The sequence below is a fragment of the Mercenaria mercenaria genome, chromosome 8 (assembly GCF_021730395.1).
Source record: "Mercenaria mercenaria strain notata chromosome 8, MADL_Memer_1, whole genome shotgun sequence".
Classification (NCBI taxonomy): domain Eukaryota; kingdom Metazoa; phylum Mollusca; class Bivalvia; order Venerida; family Veneridae; genus Mercenaria; species Mercenaria mercenaria.
This window is the reverse complement of record NC_069368.1, coordinates 4,992,057-5,012,708: the sequence shown is the minus strand read 5'-3', so window position 1 is coordinate 5,012,708 and position 20,652 is coordinate 4,992,057. Positions and strand designations below refer to the sequence as shown.

General features: G+C 33.1%; 1 protein-coding gene across 4 annotated transcripts in view; it reads left to right on the top strand.

The window, feature by feature from the left end:
• LOC123523153 (neurotensin receptor type 1-like) overlaps window positions 1-20,652 on the top strand; it is a 328,743-nt gene that overhangs the window by 149,438 nt on the left and 158,653 nt on the right. For all 4 annotated transcript variants that reach the window (XM_045300818.2, XM_053549268.1, XM_045300821.2 and 1 more), the window contains one exon: window positions 9,657-9,742. The gene's annotated coding sequence lies outside the window, so the exon portion shown is untranslated. The remainder of the gene's footprint in view (window positions 1-9,656; window positions 9,743-20,652) is intronic.

Sequence of the window (20,652 nt, the reverse complement as noted above, 5' to 3'; positions counted from 1 at the left end):
CTTTTAAACATGCTTAAGTCAATTGGCAATTATGATTCATTTCATTATCATGCCAATGCTATCAAATGGCGATTGGTATCCTGTTCATGTTGTCAAATTGTGATAATGATCCATTTCATTTACCATGCTCGCGCGATTATGATTAATTCCATTTCTCATGCAATATACTTATGTTTTTGTATTAAGAAAGCTACTGTTTCTTAAAATCGTAGATAATGCATTTAAGATTTGTGGCATTTCTGACAGTTATTATTTGTACACAAATATCAGCTGTGTTTTAACTAAAAAAATCCAGTAAAATACCCAATAGTTTTTCCTTTTTTGTTTTTCATTTGAAAGTTTTTCCCAAAATTCATACTTATCATTTTCATATACATTAGCTGATATTCAGTGAAACTATAGGAAGCTTCACTCCCAAGGTCTTTTACGTGCTATATCTCAACAACTAATTGCTTGAGTTCGGAGAAACTTCTTTAGAAGCTTCAATACTAAGATGAAACGACTGCATGCAAATAAATGAATTTGTTCATCTAGGTAAGATATTGCCATGCAGATGTAACTGTGTGGACAATATTTTACCATCCAGGTATAACTATGCTAACATTTAGTGTCATTACATCTGTATAACATTATGAACTTCATGATTAGTTTAAACTTCATGATTAGTTTAAACATGCACTTGTAAATGTTTTGTGGAAGAATTATAAAAACACCTGAACAGTAACTGATTTTCCATACATCTGGAAATTCATTTATTTACATGATGTACTTGATAATATTTTAGATCAAGTTTATCTAGTATGTTATGCCTTTTGGCAGAGATTTTGTTTTGAAAATAGTTTCCATATATGCAGACTGCGTTTATTTAAAGACTAAAAGAAATCGAACTTGCAATGAACTTAAAATGATTTTAAAATGAGTTTTGCTTCTACGAACGGATGTGTCATTTGATTAATTCGTTATTGTGACAGTATTTTGATTAAATATGTTAGTAGTAAGTATGTTGTGTACTCCTTCACCTGCTCTCCTCTTGTTCTTTGATTGAACGGTTACCTTCGTATTTCGAAGTCAGAACACCACTAAGAGCATTCTTCTATCTCGACGTTTGAATCTAGATAAATAACGGACAACATTTGTCCAGCTCCGTATTTTAATTTACGTCCACAAAATTGTGTTACTATGGAGTTCCAACTGAGGAAGTTAGTTAATATTATTAATTTGGATAACATTGGCACATTTCTATTTCAGATATTAAATATAAATATGTGTAATGTAACCTATTGTTTTTAACTGTAACTGGGCAGTATAGCTTCTTGTCATAGTTGGTAGCATTCTTTTATCCAGTGTTCATTAGGCCGTAACTTGGCTGAGTAATTTAATTGAATGAAACATTTTAACATTAAAACTAACGTACTTTTACTTTGACTGGAAATAAATTCAAAAAAGTAAATGAATTGTACACATTGAACAAACAATGATTATTGCATTAAATATATTATGTTGGATCATTTCGTGAGACAAAACGTAGACCAGTATAAATTTTGATTAATTATATTTTGACTAATTGATTTAATCGTATGAGACAGATAAACATGTTTATTAACGTACAGCTGGAAATGAACCGTAATTTGGCTAAGTAATTTAATAATTGCCAGTTTCTAAATTAGCATATACTCCGGGCATACAATATACACAAGAAATATCTTTAAAAATGATGGTCGACGAATTGTAATAAGGAAAGAAGTTTATGAATTTTTCATCTAACATTCATCTTTCATCTAACATTTTTCAAATTGCAAAACTAAACACCGCACTTTAACAATTTAAATGGTTCTCTTTTAATTTTTCGCAAAGGTTTCGTAGGGTTGTTTCGTTTATCCTTTGACGAATAATTACAGCAGAAGTTTGATGAAGATTCATGAAGCGGTTCATGAGAAGAGGTCATAAAACGTGTTCATATTTTTAGCTAGATTGGTCCCCATCCCCATTTGTAACAAAATAGCAGGAGACCTTACGGTATTATTACACATCGAGTTTGATAAAAATCCATTACATTTTAGTGGTTAATGCGAAGAAAGGCATATCTACTTTTAGCTATAGTGGTCCCTAATAGGGCCCAAGTTCCTATATAAATAAATTTGGAAGAGGACCTTATAATGATGCTTCAGACCAAGTATGGCAAAGATCTGTTCATGAGACGCTGTATAAAGGCATTTCTAGTTTTAGCTCTAGCAGCCCCTAAAAGGGGTCAAATGTCCCAGCTGAACAAAGTTGGCTGCAAATCAAGTTTGATTAGAATACATGAGAAAAAATCAATTAAAGGATTTTTTTAATTTATTATTTTTATTTATTTCTAAAATAGGCCAACTGATCCCGCTTTAACAAATGCATATTCGCTATTCATGAATCTTTGGACAATGACGTCACACCTATAAAAAGTGAAGGTCAAGCAAAACATACAATTGTAATTATTTCAATATTTCTGTTTCATAAGCAAAGTTTGACCGTAGTCATATCACATAGAAAAACTGTATGCAGCGTACCTTCATTTCAGTGTAATGAGATTCAGTCATTATATAGCATATATATAAGGAAACAGATTCCAACTGAGTTCAATATCTGCATACCATACTAAAGAAAAATATTCATATATAATAAACCAGTTAGATAATTTATAACAAATATATCAAAGCAAACAAGTACTCATTTTAATATGCAATCTGAATAACTCACAAAAGCAAGAAACCATTTCATATACAGACGACAATTGTAACAAGGAAAATCTTTTAAAAAGCACTTCTCTACATAAAAGACTCTTATCACACCCTTATTCATGTGATACGCAGACCGTATTCAGCTCGTTCTTTAATTTGATATATGTTGGTATTTGAACAGGTTTTTATCATATTTATTAAACTTACTTATCATTTTGAGATATATCAATATTCTTGCTAAATATACTGAGCTAAAGTTAGCTTTAAAACTGTGAACAGCGTCGTTTAGGATAAACGCTTTGTCTACATTTCACTCAGCGTAGCACAATCAACAGAGTGAAAGAAATTGACACTCTCGTCCAATCTGGCAGAGTATTGCATAAATCTTCAATTTTGATAAATTATCTATAATGCATTATCAGGTAGTTTGATTTGCAAACTGAAGTCACGTGGCATAGGTAACGAAAACGAATTTAGACGGCGTCGCCGAAAAAAGATTCCTATGGAATGTAGAAAGACGTCATCACGAACGTTAAATAAAGTTATCCGTAGCAAAAATGCATATGAGACTAAATTGGAAAAAAGTAAATGATTTAAGAGGATGGTCTTTTCACAGGAAGGTTTTAGCATAAATGTGACTGCAAAGGCTTATTTATGTTGAATAAAGACTGATTTACAGTTGCAAAGATAGAAGTAATAAAATATCTATCACAATAATTTTCATTTTCCAACGAAGTTTAATTAAAAGTAGAAAATGTTATGGAAAAAGGTATATAAAACATCCTTTGGAAGCGTAGAACACCACCAAGCAAAATAAACAGACACGGTTTGATTTAGTCACTTCATGACAGGAAAGAAAACGTGCACAAAGCACTACCTCTTATGCCCGTTTCTATCGGCTTGTGCGGATTTCTATTATACAGATTGAGTCAATGTTGTTCCGACAGGAAACACTGGGTTCAAATATGGAAGTTTTTACTTACAGTCTTACAGATATCCAGTAGCCATCTTTCACTTAAGGTATTTATTTCAATTATACAAAGTCAGCAACAAATGTATTTAATTTTACTAAATATATAATAAATTAAGTTTGCATATAGAGCTACATTAATAATAACTGTCATGCGGTATCAGTGTTGATTGTTAAAAACAGCCAGATTTTCAGTGATAATACACATATATACTGGGTTTATTATCTATACATGTATACAGCGTGCACTACTTTATAATTAATGCGCAGTGATATTAATACAAACAAACTTGTTATTTTTACGATTACATGCACTATATGAAGTATTTATTCATGTTTTAAATATGCAAATTGGATTTGATATACCTTTAAAATATTAGGCGTACCTAAATAATAAGAATCTATTGAAGGAAAAAGTACAGCAGAAAATCAGAATTTAGTGAACTAAAGTGAAAATAATTGTTGATCGTTTTTAGAGTGTTGATATGAGGGCGGCAGTAAATGGCATTTTATGTACTTTTTCACATTTTTTACATTGTATATTTTTAAATCCACTATATTATTAGCTAAGAATAAATCGTTAGTTTGTCAAACGTAGATATTGTCCAACGGTCTTGTTAACACTACGTTCTTAAAGACGCACCACAAAATAACTGTATTCTTTTGTCTTTCCATGATGGTAAGTAGACATGATTTGCATGAAAAAAAGAGAGGAACACATACCTACTAACAAATGTACTGTTACATATATAAGGCCAAGATCTTAACATTGTATTAGATGAATGTAGCATTAGAAACTGTAATTGATATATTAAGCTGGGTTTACATCAAACATTGTTTCTACAGGGTAAGATAGTTATTTATCTATGGTTTTAAACCTATACTGAAAAGCGATTGATTGAATAAATTCGTAGATGAAGTTGTGAAAACATATTAATTCAAGAAGGGCCTAAATTGTCCACCTGTCATCATGTGATATAGCTGTATCATTAGAATAATTTTCACGATGTTCTTGTAGGAGAAAAAAGTAGGTCACTAGATCGTGGTGTGTCTTTAATTGAAAGACAGTTTGCGATATCAGCAAATGCGATTTGACCGTTTTATTGAGGTTTGGGGTGTTATCAGCCATTCTGACGTTTTGAAACTGAAACCAGGTATATTCTAAATCGTTATTGTGAATGAATATGAGTAGATTTGCAACGGGATTATTCGATTACCATTTCAATAAACAAATTTCCCTGCGTAATTGAAATTCTAACCAGATGTTGATTGATGCAAATATAAAACGGAAATTGATGCCGAGTATCTTTGAATGTAATCATTCAGCATGAGGAACAAGTCAAATGTTAATCATTCTTAAATCTAACACAATGCAATAAACTATATAGTTACATTTTCATATTCGTTGAGGTCTACAAAGTGTTTTCACTTAGCAGTAAGACTAGTATCAATCATTTAAGGTTTTCATATGGGATAGTCTCGTCAAAGATGGCAAAAGTTTGGTAAGGTTGCTTCAATAAATTAACTTATTTTATAGTAGATAACATTTCTAAGAATCCTGTTTAGTGGCCAAGAAAAAGATTTAAAATAGTTCAGTGTCATGTGTGCGTGCTATTTGAAATAAGATCAATGGACCATAACTTTAGTCTGACTAATTGAAATCCCAAGCACATCCGAACATTTCACATCCTATATACAATACCGTAATGGTTTATGACTCAGTCAAATACGTAGTGGGATACATGCGATACAAACTTGTATGTCATTTATGCACATTTTTCACTTAATCACGGGTCATTACTCTGGTGTGACGGATAGAAATCTTAAACAAATCCCCAGGTGTACAATTTCACATGTGGAATAATATTCTGACTATGTTTCATGGTCCTAGGTCAAATACATTTTATGATGCGTGCGACACAAAATTTTTAATCATTCCATGCGTATTTTTGGACTAAGTCAAGGATCATAACTCTGGTCTGGCTGAATGACATGTCTAACTATACCCCAGGTGCATCTTAATCTTAGGTCAAATACTTTTCGAGATACATACGGTACAAACAGATACATGCGGTACAATCTTTTAGGCTTTTTTGCATATTTTGACTAAGTCAAGGGTCATAACTTTCGTCTGACTGAAAGATCCCTATAAAAATACCAGGTGCACAACTTCACATGCTGAAACAACTCCACTTGCCCACTCCCCCTTCAAAAAAGGGAAGCAGAAAAGTGGGAAAGTACCAAAATACAATTCAGCGACATTCATATGGCAGTGTATATGGAATCTTCAATGACACGTTAGAGAGCCATTCATGACGAAAGCGGCGTATGGTCCAAAGTAAATAAAATATATTTTATCCAGTATGAAAATACTTTGAACGGTCACATAATGCAATTATTGAAAATAACCTGCTTCTAACTTTATACTTGTACGTCAACATGACATTCTATTTCCTGACTTTAGATTCTGCTAGTTTTTGTCAATTCATTATTTATTACAAAATATTGCAAGGCGTCTGCAAGACCTAGTGATCCTCATATACCTCGATATATTCAAGCCGCCTGAATTCTAGTACTTCTTTTACGAAATTCACAACATGGACTTATATAATTTCATGTCTTTTCTAAGTTTTTCTAAAATTCATAGTTATTTTAATTAAGTTATTATCAATCCCTGCATCTGTAACATATCTTGCAGTTTCTTATCAAATTGTAAAGCACGGCACATACAATTTAGCACATGTTTATCTGCTGAAATATTAATCACTACCCAATATAACGAAGCAACGAGTGATGCAGCGACGAAACCTCATGGAAAGTACGGTTTCTTTATTTTTATGAGATTTCGGTATTTCTGTGTATTTTTAAAGAAGGTCAGCTGGTGCATATTTAAATGGATTATGAGGGAAAATGGTGATTATTTATGATTCTTCAAGAGAAAATCAGGCGGTATTTTCAGTTTTAACACAGTTAAAACGAAATTTGTACTATTATAATCACATTGTTTAGTAGATCGTACATGATTAGAAATAAATATTACTTTACTGTTGAGTAGGGCTGTGCATATGAGGAAAGGACTATAGGTATGCTTGTTCAATAAACGAATGTGAATGAGTAATAGATTATAAGATTCTTTCACTGGTTGTAGGTGCAGATGGGAATTTCCGGCCTCGAGGATAACTGTTTAGGCGGTAACGAGGCTCTTGCCGAGTTACCGCGTAAACAGTTACCCGAGATCCGGATATTCCTATCTGCACCTACAACTAGTGATAGAATATCTTTTTCTTGCATACTATTTTCAAGAAATAATAATAAAATTAAAATCAGTCGAAGGCTTTCTTTTTAGAACTATTTCTTATAGCAGCATATTTAAACAAAGCGTGGGAAATCAACTTCCGTAAACAGGAAAGACGTCATGACGTTTCAAAGACAAATAATGTTTAGTTCCGGTTTTGTTTTATCAGATGCAGCGTAACGTTATGAATTTTTGATAAAATAACGTGTTTTTTTAATCGAGAAATATACTATCAGGAAATAAAAGGACATGTCAAGGTATGGGATTTTCATTCCGTTTTTGAAATAAAATATAAATTACTGCATAAAACTTCTACACAAATGTAGTTCGTAATACGTCATTTACAGCACGAGAATCACCCCGGGGTGTAAGATGGATTATTCCAGCACCGGTAAAAATACCGGAAATCCCCGTCTGATATGCAAGAAATGATTATAACAAATATGTCAAGATACGATTTGATTAGGTCAATGAAAAGTGCAGCATCCCACGCCACGTAGTTTTAATTTTTCGGTAAGTCGATAAAACAGAAGGAAGGAACATATATCAAGGCAAAAACTGCTTATTTGAAACACGCTTCTTAGAAGGATATCGGTGTGTGAAAAAATGGCTTTTTGTGCTTTTACTTCAGAAAAAAATGTTTTCCCCTAAAATGAAAATGTCTAAACGTAAATTAATTTGAATTTCAGATACCAATATATCAATACGTTAACTGATTGCATGTCAGATCTACAAACCCATATACATGCGCTATCTACTTATGTTTTAGATCAAATATTGATAGAAACAATTGAAAAAGAAAAAGCTTAGTACACTTGCCAACGTTTGGGTGGAAAACATTTGACTGTACGTTTTGTTTCGTTTACTGGTGTCTGATTTAAGCAATTTTATTTAGAAACATTTTTATTTTGTAACACCGGGAGTACAGTTGGACAGTGATTCTTTAACTTTTACTGCTTTTCGACAACGGTAAACTTTTTTCATTAACATTACAAAAATACGTACTGATCTGCGTGTTGTTTGATGTTTGATAAAAAATAAATACAGCCTTTTAGCATAGATCAAGTGTGGATTGCACGACGTCACTTAAAGACAATAAGTGTGTATTGTCAGTGCAAATGTTGCAAAGGCTATATAAGAGGTGAATTAAGAAAATTATAGCAATCGCGCGCTCGCTAAAACAGTAAGAATCTTAGCTTTTGTCAAAAGCGCAAAATAAGATTAGAGATACTCAAAACATTATGTATGAAACAAAAGCTCAATACTTTATACCAATGGAGTGGGAAACTGATTACCTGGCACGTTTGCGGCATTAGGTGATATTAAAGTGTATTTAGCGATACTTAATGGATACCGAAAAACATAATATGCTCATTATTAATAAGATAGTGTCAAACAATATTATGAATGTGATAAAAATGTTGGGTTTTCTTGTAGTATGTTCTTTTTAACAAAAAGTTCAAATATTAATCACAGAACAAGCGATTATTTTGTGTTCGGATTACAACATTCCTAGCATAATAGCTGCTGAAGAGAAAAATGTGTTTTAATAATATTTTTATAAATATTGAATAAATAGTATTTTTCTCAAATTCAAACTTGCGTTTACTGCTTAATAACAAATTGTCAAGAGCTACAACAGTAAAACAATATTCATGTACATATGTATTTCCTTTACTGATAATGATAAACTTTGATACAATTGTAGAATATATTGCTCTACACATCAAGCCAAGTGGGATAAACTAGGTTACTAGGTCACCTTTGCATCTTATTGTTCCTTCTCTCTTGAGAAGGAACACTTTAATTCGGTAAGTCACACTTGACTGAGCTACTGATATCGAAAGCTGTTGTCATTACAAGCTGGCCAGTCAAACTCCGTGATCTTAGAACTAACATCTGACGTTAAACTATCCTTTCCTAATTGAGGCGACTCTCTGACTGAACGCGTTCCGGGGATTACATATTACTAAACCCGAGGATGATTGATTGATTCTTTTATTTCCTCCATTCTTGAAGAACATAACATATGTACATTCAGTCAACCAGATAGACATATATCAGCAAATGTACGTGCAAACAACTAAATATTATCGTTACCTTCAAATGCATGGTTAATATGTAAAAAACAAACCCCATTGCGACCCTCTAATTATGCGCAACAAATTCACGCATCGAATCGTAATGGATTGACCGGCTCAGTGTCTTATTGCCGTATTTACTCAACTGAAAATGGTAACAGATTTAATTTGTTGTTGGGTTTAACAATTTATGTTAAATAACTAGCGTAAATACTTACTTGACATTTTTTGGCAGTATAAAACAGACATTGCAACCAAAATATTACAAGATGATCATTATATATTTATATAGATGTGCCCTAGAAGGAACTTTTGCTATGCTTTAACTTGTTAACATTTAGTTTGTAAACTAGATAGATAGCAAGTTGTGCCATGGTTGTTGTTAAACTTGATGGGTGCCAAAGTGTGACATTCTTATAGTAAAACATTGTGACATGCCTAAAACTCAAAACAAGGGTTTCTGATGTGAAACATTTACTAGTATATCTTTTATCAAACGTGGTTTGTGGATGCAGAACAAGCCAGTAGCAAAATGCGATATTAGACATGCGCCATGAAAGCATCCCTATTATTAAATGTAATTCATTGTATTTCAGACTGAGACGTATCCCATGTTAACATTGTAACGAATCAACAGCATAATTACAAGACTGGCTTAGTAGCATATCGTAAATGTATACAGGTATGTGAATTGCATTTTATTTTGTTAATTTCAAACGACTTAGACACCGGTTTGTATCTTTCCAGTTTATCATTTGAATTCTTTATTTTGCAAGTATTTAAACACATTTTATAATACAAATGTGATGCAAAATATTTTACAAAGAAACTTTACTGCATCTACGAATATAATTGAGCCGCGCCTTGAGAAAACCAACATAGTGCGTTTGCGACCAGCATAGATCCAGACCAGCCTGCGCATCCGCGCAGTCTGGTCAGGATCCATGCTTTTCGCTTTCAAAGCCTATTGCAATTAGAGAAACCGTCAGCGAACAGCATGGATCCTGACCAGACTGCGCGGATGCACAGGCTGGTCTGGATCCATACTGGTCGCAAACGCACTATGTTGGTTTTCTCAAGGCACGGCTCAGATATATTTGTGTATGAGAGGAAAGATAAAGCATGATGCGTTTAAACATATGTTTATCTAGAGATAAAAGAATTAACATGGATTAGCTTATGTAATCCTTTATATTGAAAATTGTTGAAGTTTTGTAGGTTATGCAAATAAAACTTTTGTAGGAATATTATATGTTTTGATAAAACCTGAGATATACGTTCAATAAAAACAGCTGTTGAATAGGCATTCTCAAATTATTAGCAGACACTTGTATTTCTATTAATGTACTTTACATTACATTGATAAACAACGATCTATCAATTGCTGCTTAGTAGCTGTGTATACTGATATTTGACATGAAAATGTGGCTTTACAATATGCAATATGCCGGATGATAATATACTTTTTCATCACTTGCATTATTAAAACCTTCTTTTACTATAACTGGCCACTTTCTGATGGCCACTTTATTTTCTTAGTTCAAGTATACGCATCTGTCTCATTACCTCTCCTTTTCAATGTAGGGATAACGCATGTTCTTTCTTGTAATAACATCTACAGAATCTCGAGGAATTGGTTAGTTCCCGAGCCCGTTAAGGATTCTGAAGATGTTATCACACGAAATAAACATGCGAAAGCGCTATTCTAGCGTAAAACGTGTAAACATATTGTCCCTAAATGTCATTAAATTACCATGAAATGCATGGGAATGAGTTGTTTTTAACGTTGACGTCATTTTCTTTTGAATTATCCATTTTTGGGCCGTAAGACGTTTACGCTTTGCCAAGGAACGGGAAAATTATATAAAAAGGGGTCGAGTGCGAGAAGATCTCTGTTAAAACACATTTTGTTTCCTGTTTAAACACCACCGTAAATTGACAAGAACAGCAGTTTTATGTTAGAATGTTTCATTATATGAATTTTCCGGAAATTTTTGTTGTCGGTTCGCAAATTAGAATCATCAATTCATAATGTACATTACCAATAATTTTGTCCAGAAAAGGCATTGTTCGTGATGTGACGTTAAACAAACGGTTTAACTTTTTTTAATTGTATTTAGTTTAATTGTCAAGTTATAGAAATTATAAATTTTACATACATTAAAATGTTGTTGATAAACGCATACTCGGAACATTTATGAAAATAGTGATATTTGAGTACAATGTAAGCAAGCGTTAAAGCATTACTCATTCTTTACCAGACAGTATTAAGAAAATAGACAAATTACATCTCTGTAAAACGAAGGTTAAGAACTATCTACTTTATTCTTCAAAGAAATTGAATACTTAGGAACTGTTGAGTAGATAAACATATCTGTTACATATGAAGAATTTTAAAATATAAGATTTCTTTACAATATAATGTATTGTCTTTAATATACTATGGAAACAAACTTGACAGAAACTTCTAATTTCTAATATTTTTTTTATTTATTGATAGTTGCTCTTGAAAATTTCTTATATTACGTTTTTTCTTTTTGAACTTTTATATTACCAATAGTAAGTATAATATTCCTGGACCCCATTGGAAATAAGCTTTTGAGCTTTCATGGGCCATCCTAGGTTATTACACACACCTTTTGCATAGTCTTTCTACACATCTAGTCTTGAAATAACATTAATGTTTGTTTCTATGGTGTATTCTTAACTGATGTAATATATATAGAGTATATGATTGATATAACTCTCTTAACCAGAGACCTGCGTATTAATTTAATTGTCATAATGTTTGGTACCACTATTAGAGTTTTAAGACAAAATGATCTAGGCATTTTATTCTTGCAATATGTTTTTAATAATTTGCAATATCAAATGTTGTAAGTGCAATAACTGTTTACTGTGTAAATTACTGTGTTCATAAATTGTAAATGTGTGTTTTAACCTGAATAAATGAGCCGTACCATGAGAAAACCAACATAGTGGCTTTGCGACCAGCATGGATCCAGACCTGCCTGCGCATCCGCGCAGTCTGGTCAGGCTCCATGCTGTTCGCTAACAGTTTCTCCAATTCCAATAGGCTTTAAAAGCGAACAGCATGGAGCCTGACCAGACTGCGCGGATGCGCAGGCTGGTCTGGATCCATGCTGGTCGCAAACCCACTATGTTGATTTTCTCATGGCACGGCTCAAATATCTATCTATCTTTCTATCTATCTTGAAACAAATCTACTGAGTTCCGTACTCATTGAAAGGGAACATTAGCTGTTGCTTAACCGCTATGCTTCTCGATTAAAAATATTACTTATGTATTACATTACTGCTTGTTTAACATTTATTGTTGATTAAGGCCACGAGTGTATTACATTACTGCTTGTTTAACATTTATTGTTGATTAAGGCCACGAGTGTAGAACGTATTTGTTTGTAAAGTAATAATGCCTTGACACTTTAGTATATATCAGAATGAAAGTGATTAATGGTGACCTTATATATAACGCTCCACCAAATGAATAAGATTGGCTAATTGAGACACCTGATCAGACTGACTAACCTTTGCATACCGACAGTCTAATTTAGCATTTAAGGATGTAGGAACAAATTTTTTCTAACGTTAAGAATTTTTTCATACTCTGTGAGCTTGAAGAACATTAGTTTCCAAGATAAACAAGAGAAGAAAAAACATAGATCACCGAACTCGTTTTATTTTTTTATAGGGCATTTTCTCCACCCACTGTTTACTCATTTCTGAATTTTTGTAAACTTGAAAAAATGGTGGAACTTTATAAAACACATAATACACTGCTTAATCTTATAGGGATTTCAAGTCTTAATAGGTTAATATGAATATACGGTGATGTCAGTATTATATAAGCATAAATGTCACTAACAAATCTCTTTCATTTTTACATGTTGACGTAATTACCCAACCCACATTATTTTCAATGGAAAAACTTATTTAGATCTACAAAAAAAATCTGACGTTAAGATTTTCAAAATATTTTGCATCTTTCATGACACACAAAAATGCTTCAATTGGAAAGAAAAAAAAGTTTGGGTCACCGTGCATCTAAGAGATTTATTTTTTTTTTAAAACCTGTTAAAAACTGGTGAATTTTGATATGTTTTGTTCTTTTTGTTTAAATTTACATTTTCTAGATAATATATAGAGCTATCTTGAAAACTTTTACTCTAATTATAGCTTAACATTATATGTATCAGTCAGGAAAATATCAAAGCCAAACCTGATCTACTTCAATAGATATTTGAAATTACCTACCTCTACCCAATTGTCAATTTTAGGCAAATGCCAGTCAAAAATAAGGGTGAAAAAGATTTTTTCGCAAAATGTAGAATATATTTGGTTAAATGGTACATTATTAGCCATATTTTAATTATTTACCATTAATTTTTGGCAAAACTTTTGTTAGAAACTAATATTCGAAGAAACATTTTTCAAAATGGCGGATATCCTGAAAAAAAAAACGCTCGTACATCCTTAAAGTGGCTATTGTTGCTTAAGAACACGGAAGGATACGATGATACGCTTCTTGGACAATTAGTTACTTACTTCAAAAAAACATTAACACCGGTCAGTAAGCAAGGTATAAAAGATACAACGACAAATAATCGGTAAATATCTTTAGTTTAGGAAAGGCTCTGGTCAACGTTGACAGTACAATCAAAGAACGTTTAATGTATTTTCTCTTCCTAAAGAATAGCAGCGATTCAGATTACTTTACTTCGGTCTTGTTTTTCTTTAGATATTTATTTCATCTCAAACTGAAATAGCTTTAGTCAAACTTTTTTTCGCCTAGAAATTTTTTAGAAAAGAATGAGTAAGCATTTTGAGTTAATTTGCAAAAACCGGAACAAGCACTTTATTTGAATGCATTACAGAATTGTTGATGAATAAGTCGTAATAAATTGAATTTTAAGATCAAACAAAATTGTGTTTGTGAAAGAGCATCTGTTAGCTGTTGAATCATTGTTAAAATGCGAAAGCTTCGGTAACTAGGTATTGTGGTATTTTCCGTTATGTTAAATGCACTCTTCTGAAATATCTTACTATTTTTATGTACCTTGCATAGCATTTCCGCAGTTCTGCCGGTTTGTTACTGAATAGTTGTTTTTTGTGATAAACCTGTTTATCTATGTAAAAATCAAATTTGCTTTGAGGGTTCATTGGTATTCTGACATATGCTAACAGTCGAATTTCAAATAACCCAATTATGGGAGTAAATGTAGAAGGTCAATAAGGAATGAACCGTCTATGAGCAACATTAAAATTTTGACATTGTTAAACGGCACAGTTAACTTTCATTCATTTAAAAGCTGTTCCCACACATTTGTTGTTGTTGATTTTTTTTTCAAAATAGTTGGTAGCAGTGCAGTATACTTCTTCTCTAAACACGCTCAGAACAAAAAAAAAGAAGAAAAAGAAGCAAAGGACAAGAAAAAGAAGAAGTAGAAGATGCTTTTATAATGCTATAAAAATTCTAACAATATATCTTCAATATAATACAATAGGGTGATTATAACAGTACTTTGATCTGCAGTGCTGTATTTGGCCCAAGAGTATTTTGCCAGGCCTGGAACCAACGTAGCGCTTGCGTCGAGTGTGAACTGGCCTGACATAATCCATGAGAGTAACTGTTTTAATGACCCTTTTATTATCTACTTCTATATTTATTTCAAGTGTTATATCAGTCAAAATTAGCTACAATTTTAGATAAATAAGCCCCGCACCCAAAAAAGAAACCAAGAAAAAAAAACAAACAAACGTTTGAAACGGTGGAAGTTTTTATTTTGCACATGGAATTATTTTTCTGTATCGGATTGGAGTTGAATACAGATTTTAGAATGCGTTAGTGAAATACATGCTGAATATTTGAGACAGAAAATTCGTAGGTACATAATAAAGAATAAGACTGTAACATTTATGACAGGACAAAACATAAAAATGCAAGTCTCACAATTATGTACACTGGCTACATGACGATTTACTTGAAAGCATAGAACCAAGTTAAAAGCAGACTCTGTTAAATTTAGAATGTTATTGATAGGAAATGAAATGTACAACACCTCTCACTCTGCCATGCACCGGCTTAAAAAGAAGTTTGTTGCATAGGTCAATGTACACTGCATAAACCTTATGGTCCCAAAGGACAAATAACTTTCATTTAAATAACATAAAATTCATTTATATTGGGTTTTGGGTTTTGGAGGTTCTGTTTGCATACAAAACATGTATATATGAAACAGAGCCTGAGTATCGTTCTCATGCAATTCGTGATGCTTATATTTTAATGTCTAAAATAGAATGAACACATGCTTGAAGGATGTATTATATTCTTTTTCCAATACTATAAAGTTGCCAGTCAGTTCTTCTATATCCCATAATGCAGTGACATGCTGTGAAATGTATTTTATGATGTTTTTCATTTACGATATTACTTTTCCCTGAAAACGCGCTTATTTTTTTAAAAAAAAAATGCAGGTGTTTCTGCAAAAACAAAAACGTCGTCATACATTTCGCCGATAATAAAACTGAAGACTGTGATATTTCTGGCAGTTTTATATTACAATGTTATTATGTTTAGAAATTGCATACAATCGAGGGGAGTGCATGAAGCATGAAATGGATTAAAGTAATGTATAATTGAATAAACAAGTCCTTTGAAAGCAAAAACATTTGAATGTGGTCTGCTGGCTTAAAATCAATATGCTTATAATTAGCCAGATCACACACGATTTAAACAATGTTAAAGGGGCCTGATCAAACTTTATCATCTTTAAAATTCATTGATGACCATTGCAAAAAAAAAGATGTTAAAGCGCAACTGATCAGGTAGATGCAAATATAAACATGGAGTTTTACTCTGATAGGAGTAATGTGTGCACAAATACCACATACATAGTATTAACGTTTCAATTTCACGTCAAAAGCTATCTGTCTATCTATCTATTATAAATAAACTTTCAAAGTCACATACAGAAGCCTATAAGAAGCTTTTTAAAACATATCTGGCAGATATATTTTTAGCTCATCTGTCACGAAGTGACAAGGTGAGCTATTGTGACAACTTGATGTCCGTCGTCTGTCGTCAGTCGTGCGTCGTCCGTCGTCCGTCAACAATTTCTAAAAAAAAATTCGTCTTGAAAACAACTGGGCGGAATTACACCAAACTTCACAGGAATAATCCTTGGGTGGCCCCCTTTCAAATTAATCAAAGAATTGAATTCCATGCAGAACTCTGGTTGCCATGACAACCGAAAGAAAATTTTAAAAAAAATCTTCTTGTCCAAAACCACAGGGCCTAGGACTTTGATATCTGGTGCGTAGCATCATCTAGTAGTCCTCTACCAAAATTATTCAAATTATCCCCCTAGGGATACATGGCCTAGGGGTTTGATATTTGGTATGTAGCATCATCTAGTGGTCCTCTACAAAGATTATTCAAATTATCCCACTAGGGTCAAATATGGCCCCGTTCCGGGGGTCACATGGTTTATATAAACTTATATAAGGAAAACTTTGAAAATCTTCTTGTACAAAACCACATGACCTAAGGCTTTGATATTTGGTATGTAGCATCATCTAGTGGTCCTCTACCAAGATTGTTCAAATTATCCCCCTAGAGTCAAATATGGCCCCGCTCCGGGTATCCCAAGTTTTACATAGACTTATATAGGGAAAAAAGTTTAAAAATCTTCTTGTCTGAAACCACAACACTTAGACCTTTGATATTTGGTTTGTAGCATTGTCTTATGGTCCTCAACCAAAATTATTCAAATTGTACCCCATGGGTGAAAAGAGGCCCTGCCCTGGGGGCCCCAAGTTTATATAGACTTATATAGGAAAAAATCTTCTTGTCTGAAACCATACGACCTAGACTTTTGATATTTGGTATGATGCATTGTCTAGTAGTCCTCTACCAAAATTGTTCAAATTATGCCCCTGGGGTTAAAAGAGGCCCCGTCCTGGGGTCACTTAGTTATTATGTGAGTTATATAGGAAAACTACTTAAAAATCATCTGATCCTATTTCCAAGACATTTTAATTACAATTACCTGATGACCCCAAGTAATATGATGTCACATGACTGTGACCTTGACCTACTGACCTATTTTCTTGTTTTTTAGCTCACTTGTCACATAGTGACAAGGTGAGCTTTTGTGATCGCGCAGCGTCCGTCGTCCGTCGTCCGTGCATGCGTCCGTGCGTGGGTAAACTTTTGCTTGTGACCACTCCAGAGGTCACATTTTTCATTGGATCCTTATGAAAGTTGGTGAGAATGTTCATCTTGATGATATCTAGGTCAAGTTCGAAACTGGGTCACATGCGGTTAAAAACTAGGTCAGTAGGTCAAATAATAGAAAATCCTTGTGACCTCTCTAGAGGCCATATTTTTCAATGGATCTTCAAGAAAACTTGTGAGAATGTTCAACTTAATGATATCTAGGTCAAGTTTGAAACTGGGTCAACTGCGGTCAATAACTAAGTCAGTAGGTCAAATAATAGAAAATCCTTGCGACCTCTCTAGAGGTCGTATTTTTTATGGGATCTGCATAAAATCTTGTCAGAAGGTTCATCTTGAGGATATCTAGGTCAAGTTTGAAACTGGGTTACGTCCGGTCCAAAACTAGGTCAGTAGATCAAATAATAGAAAAACCTTGTGATCTCTGTAGAGGCCGTATTTTACATGGGATATGCATGAAGATTGGTCAGAATGTTTATCTTGATGATATCTAGGTCAAGTTCGAAACTGGGTTAACTGCGGTCAAAAACTAGGTCAGTAGGTCAAATAATTGAAAATCCTTGTGACCTCTCTAGAGGTCATTTTTTTCATGGGATCTGCATGAAAATTGGTCAGAATGTTTTTCTTGATGATATCTTGATCAAATTTGAAACTGGGTTATGTCCGGTCCAAAACTAGGTCAGTAGGTCAAATAATAGAAAATCCTTGTGACCTCCCTAGAAGCAATATTTTTCAATGGATCTTCATGAAAATTAATCAAAATGTTCACCTTGATGATACCTTGGTCAAGTTTGAAACTGGGTTACGTGCGGTCCAAAACTAGGTCATTAGATCAAATAATAGAAAAACCTTGTGACCTCTCTAGAGGTCATATTTTTCATGGGATCTGCATGAAAATAAGTCAGAATGTTCATCTTGATGATGTCTAGGTCTAGTTTGAAACTGGATCACGTGCGGTCAAAAACTAGGTCAGTAGGTCAAATAATATAAAAACCTTGTGACCTCTGTAGAGGCCATATTTTACATGGGATCTGCATGAAAATTGATCAGAATATTTATCTTGATGATATCTAGGTCACGTTTGAAACTGGATCACATGCGGTCAAAAACTAGGTAAGTAGGTCAAATAATAGAAAAACCTTGTGACCTCTCTAGAGGTCATATTTTTAATGGAATCTGTATGACAGTTGGTCTGAATGTTCATCTTGATGATATCTCGGTTTAGTTTGAAACCGGGTCAACTGCGATCAAAAACTAGATCACTAGGTCTAAACATAGAAAAAACTTTTGACCTCTCTAGAGGCAATATTTTTCAATGGATCTTCATGAAAATTGGTAAGAATGTTCACCTTGATGATTTCTATGTCAATTTCGAAACTGGGTCACGTGCAATCAAAAACTAGGTCAGTAGGTCTAAAAATAGAAAAACCTTGTGACCTCTCTTGAGGCCATACTTTCATGAGATCTTCATGAAAATTGGTTAGAATGTTCACCTTTATGATATCTAGGTCAAGTACAAAACTGGGTTACATGCCTTCAAAAACTAGATCATTATGTCAAATAATAGAAAAACCTTGTGACCTCTCTAGAGGCCATATTTTTCAAAGGATCTTCATGAAAATTGGTCAGAATTTTTATCTTGATGATATCTAGGTCAAGTTAAGAACTAGGTCACATGAGCTTAAAAACTAGGTCACTATGTCAAATAATAGAAAAAACGACGTCATACTCAGTTCATGTTGGGACAGGTGAGCGATTCAGGACCATCATGGTCCTCTTGTTAAGATACAGCCTTGAAATTTTGATGACATACAGAGTTTTGCACACAAATCGTAAAACTGAATTTCATTGACCATGAAGGTGACCTACTGACTTTCTTAATATTTTGTCGTCATTTTGACATTTGAAACATGTAGATCATATTACTCAGGTGAGCGATCCATGGTCATCATGACCCTCTTGCTTTAATCTTACTACTTCGTTAAATACGACCCTGTTTATTTATATGAAAATTTGACAAATTCCTGACATATCATCTTTAAATACCTAAACGGTATTAATATTCTGTAACTGATAAGAAAATTATTTCATTTTATAAATACTGCCCCGGTGGTACCAGATGTCAAACTGAGATATGGCATACTTCAAATTTTTTAGTTCAAAACTCTTAAAGCGCAGTTCAAAAACAGGTGTATTGCCTGTCTGCACTTGCAGATTTTATCTGTCGCCATTTTAAGCAAGCTTACGACCAAAGGGTTTTATCAAATTTCTTTGCAGTTTGACCAATGTCACATTTTAATGCTTTGTAACAGCAGGGTGAATATCCAATATAAGAGACATTCAGTAATTAAAATTAAATTGTTCACTACTCATTGAATTATCGTTATTTCTTTGGGATTCAAGGAAGAAAGCTATTCGGTACAGTATTGTAAAATACGGCTTTTAGATATTCACCTCCAGCGCTTCTTATTTAATATCCAGGTATTGAGACAAATATATACTAGATGAAAAATAACTTTTTGAATACAAAATACGTTTAAAATAAAGTCATAAATACTTAAACGATAAGATTTGAAATAGATATTATCATTTCTGAAATTAATGATAAACGGTTTTACAGTTTTAAGCAGGATGACATCTTCTGTGAAGCTTCTCGAGAAAAAGTACTAACCGAATTACTGATTAATCCGGGCAACTTGTATATAATAGGTGTGCATGCACGAAGCATGAAATGGATTAACGAAATGAATAGTTGAATAAACAAGTCTTTTGATAGCAAAAATAGTCTGCAAGGCTTAAATCAAAGTGCTTATAATCAGCCAGATCTCACACGATTAAAACGGTGTCAAAGGGGCCTGATCAAACTTTATCATCTTAAAATTCATTGATGACCATTGCGAAAAGGGATGTTTAAGCGAAATTGATCGGGTAGATGCAAATATAAACGTGGATGTTTACACTCAGTCTGATAGGAGTAATGTGTGCACAAATACTACATACACAGAATTAAAGTTACAGTTTCACAGCAAAATCTATTTATCTATCTATTATAAATAAACTTTCACAGTCACATACAAAAACTTGTAAGAAGCTTTTTAAAACATAATTATCTGGCAGATAATTCTTTTTAATCAAACTACTTCGTTAAATACGACCCTGTTAATTTATATGAAAGTTTGACAAATTCCTGACATATCATTTTTAAATATCTAAACGGTATTAATATTCTGTAACTGATAAGAAAATTATTTCATTTTATAAATACTGCCCCGATGGTACCAGATGTAAAACTGAGATATTGCATACATTGAACTTTTTAGTCCAAAACTCTTGAAG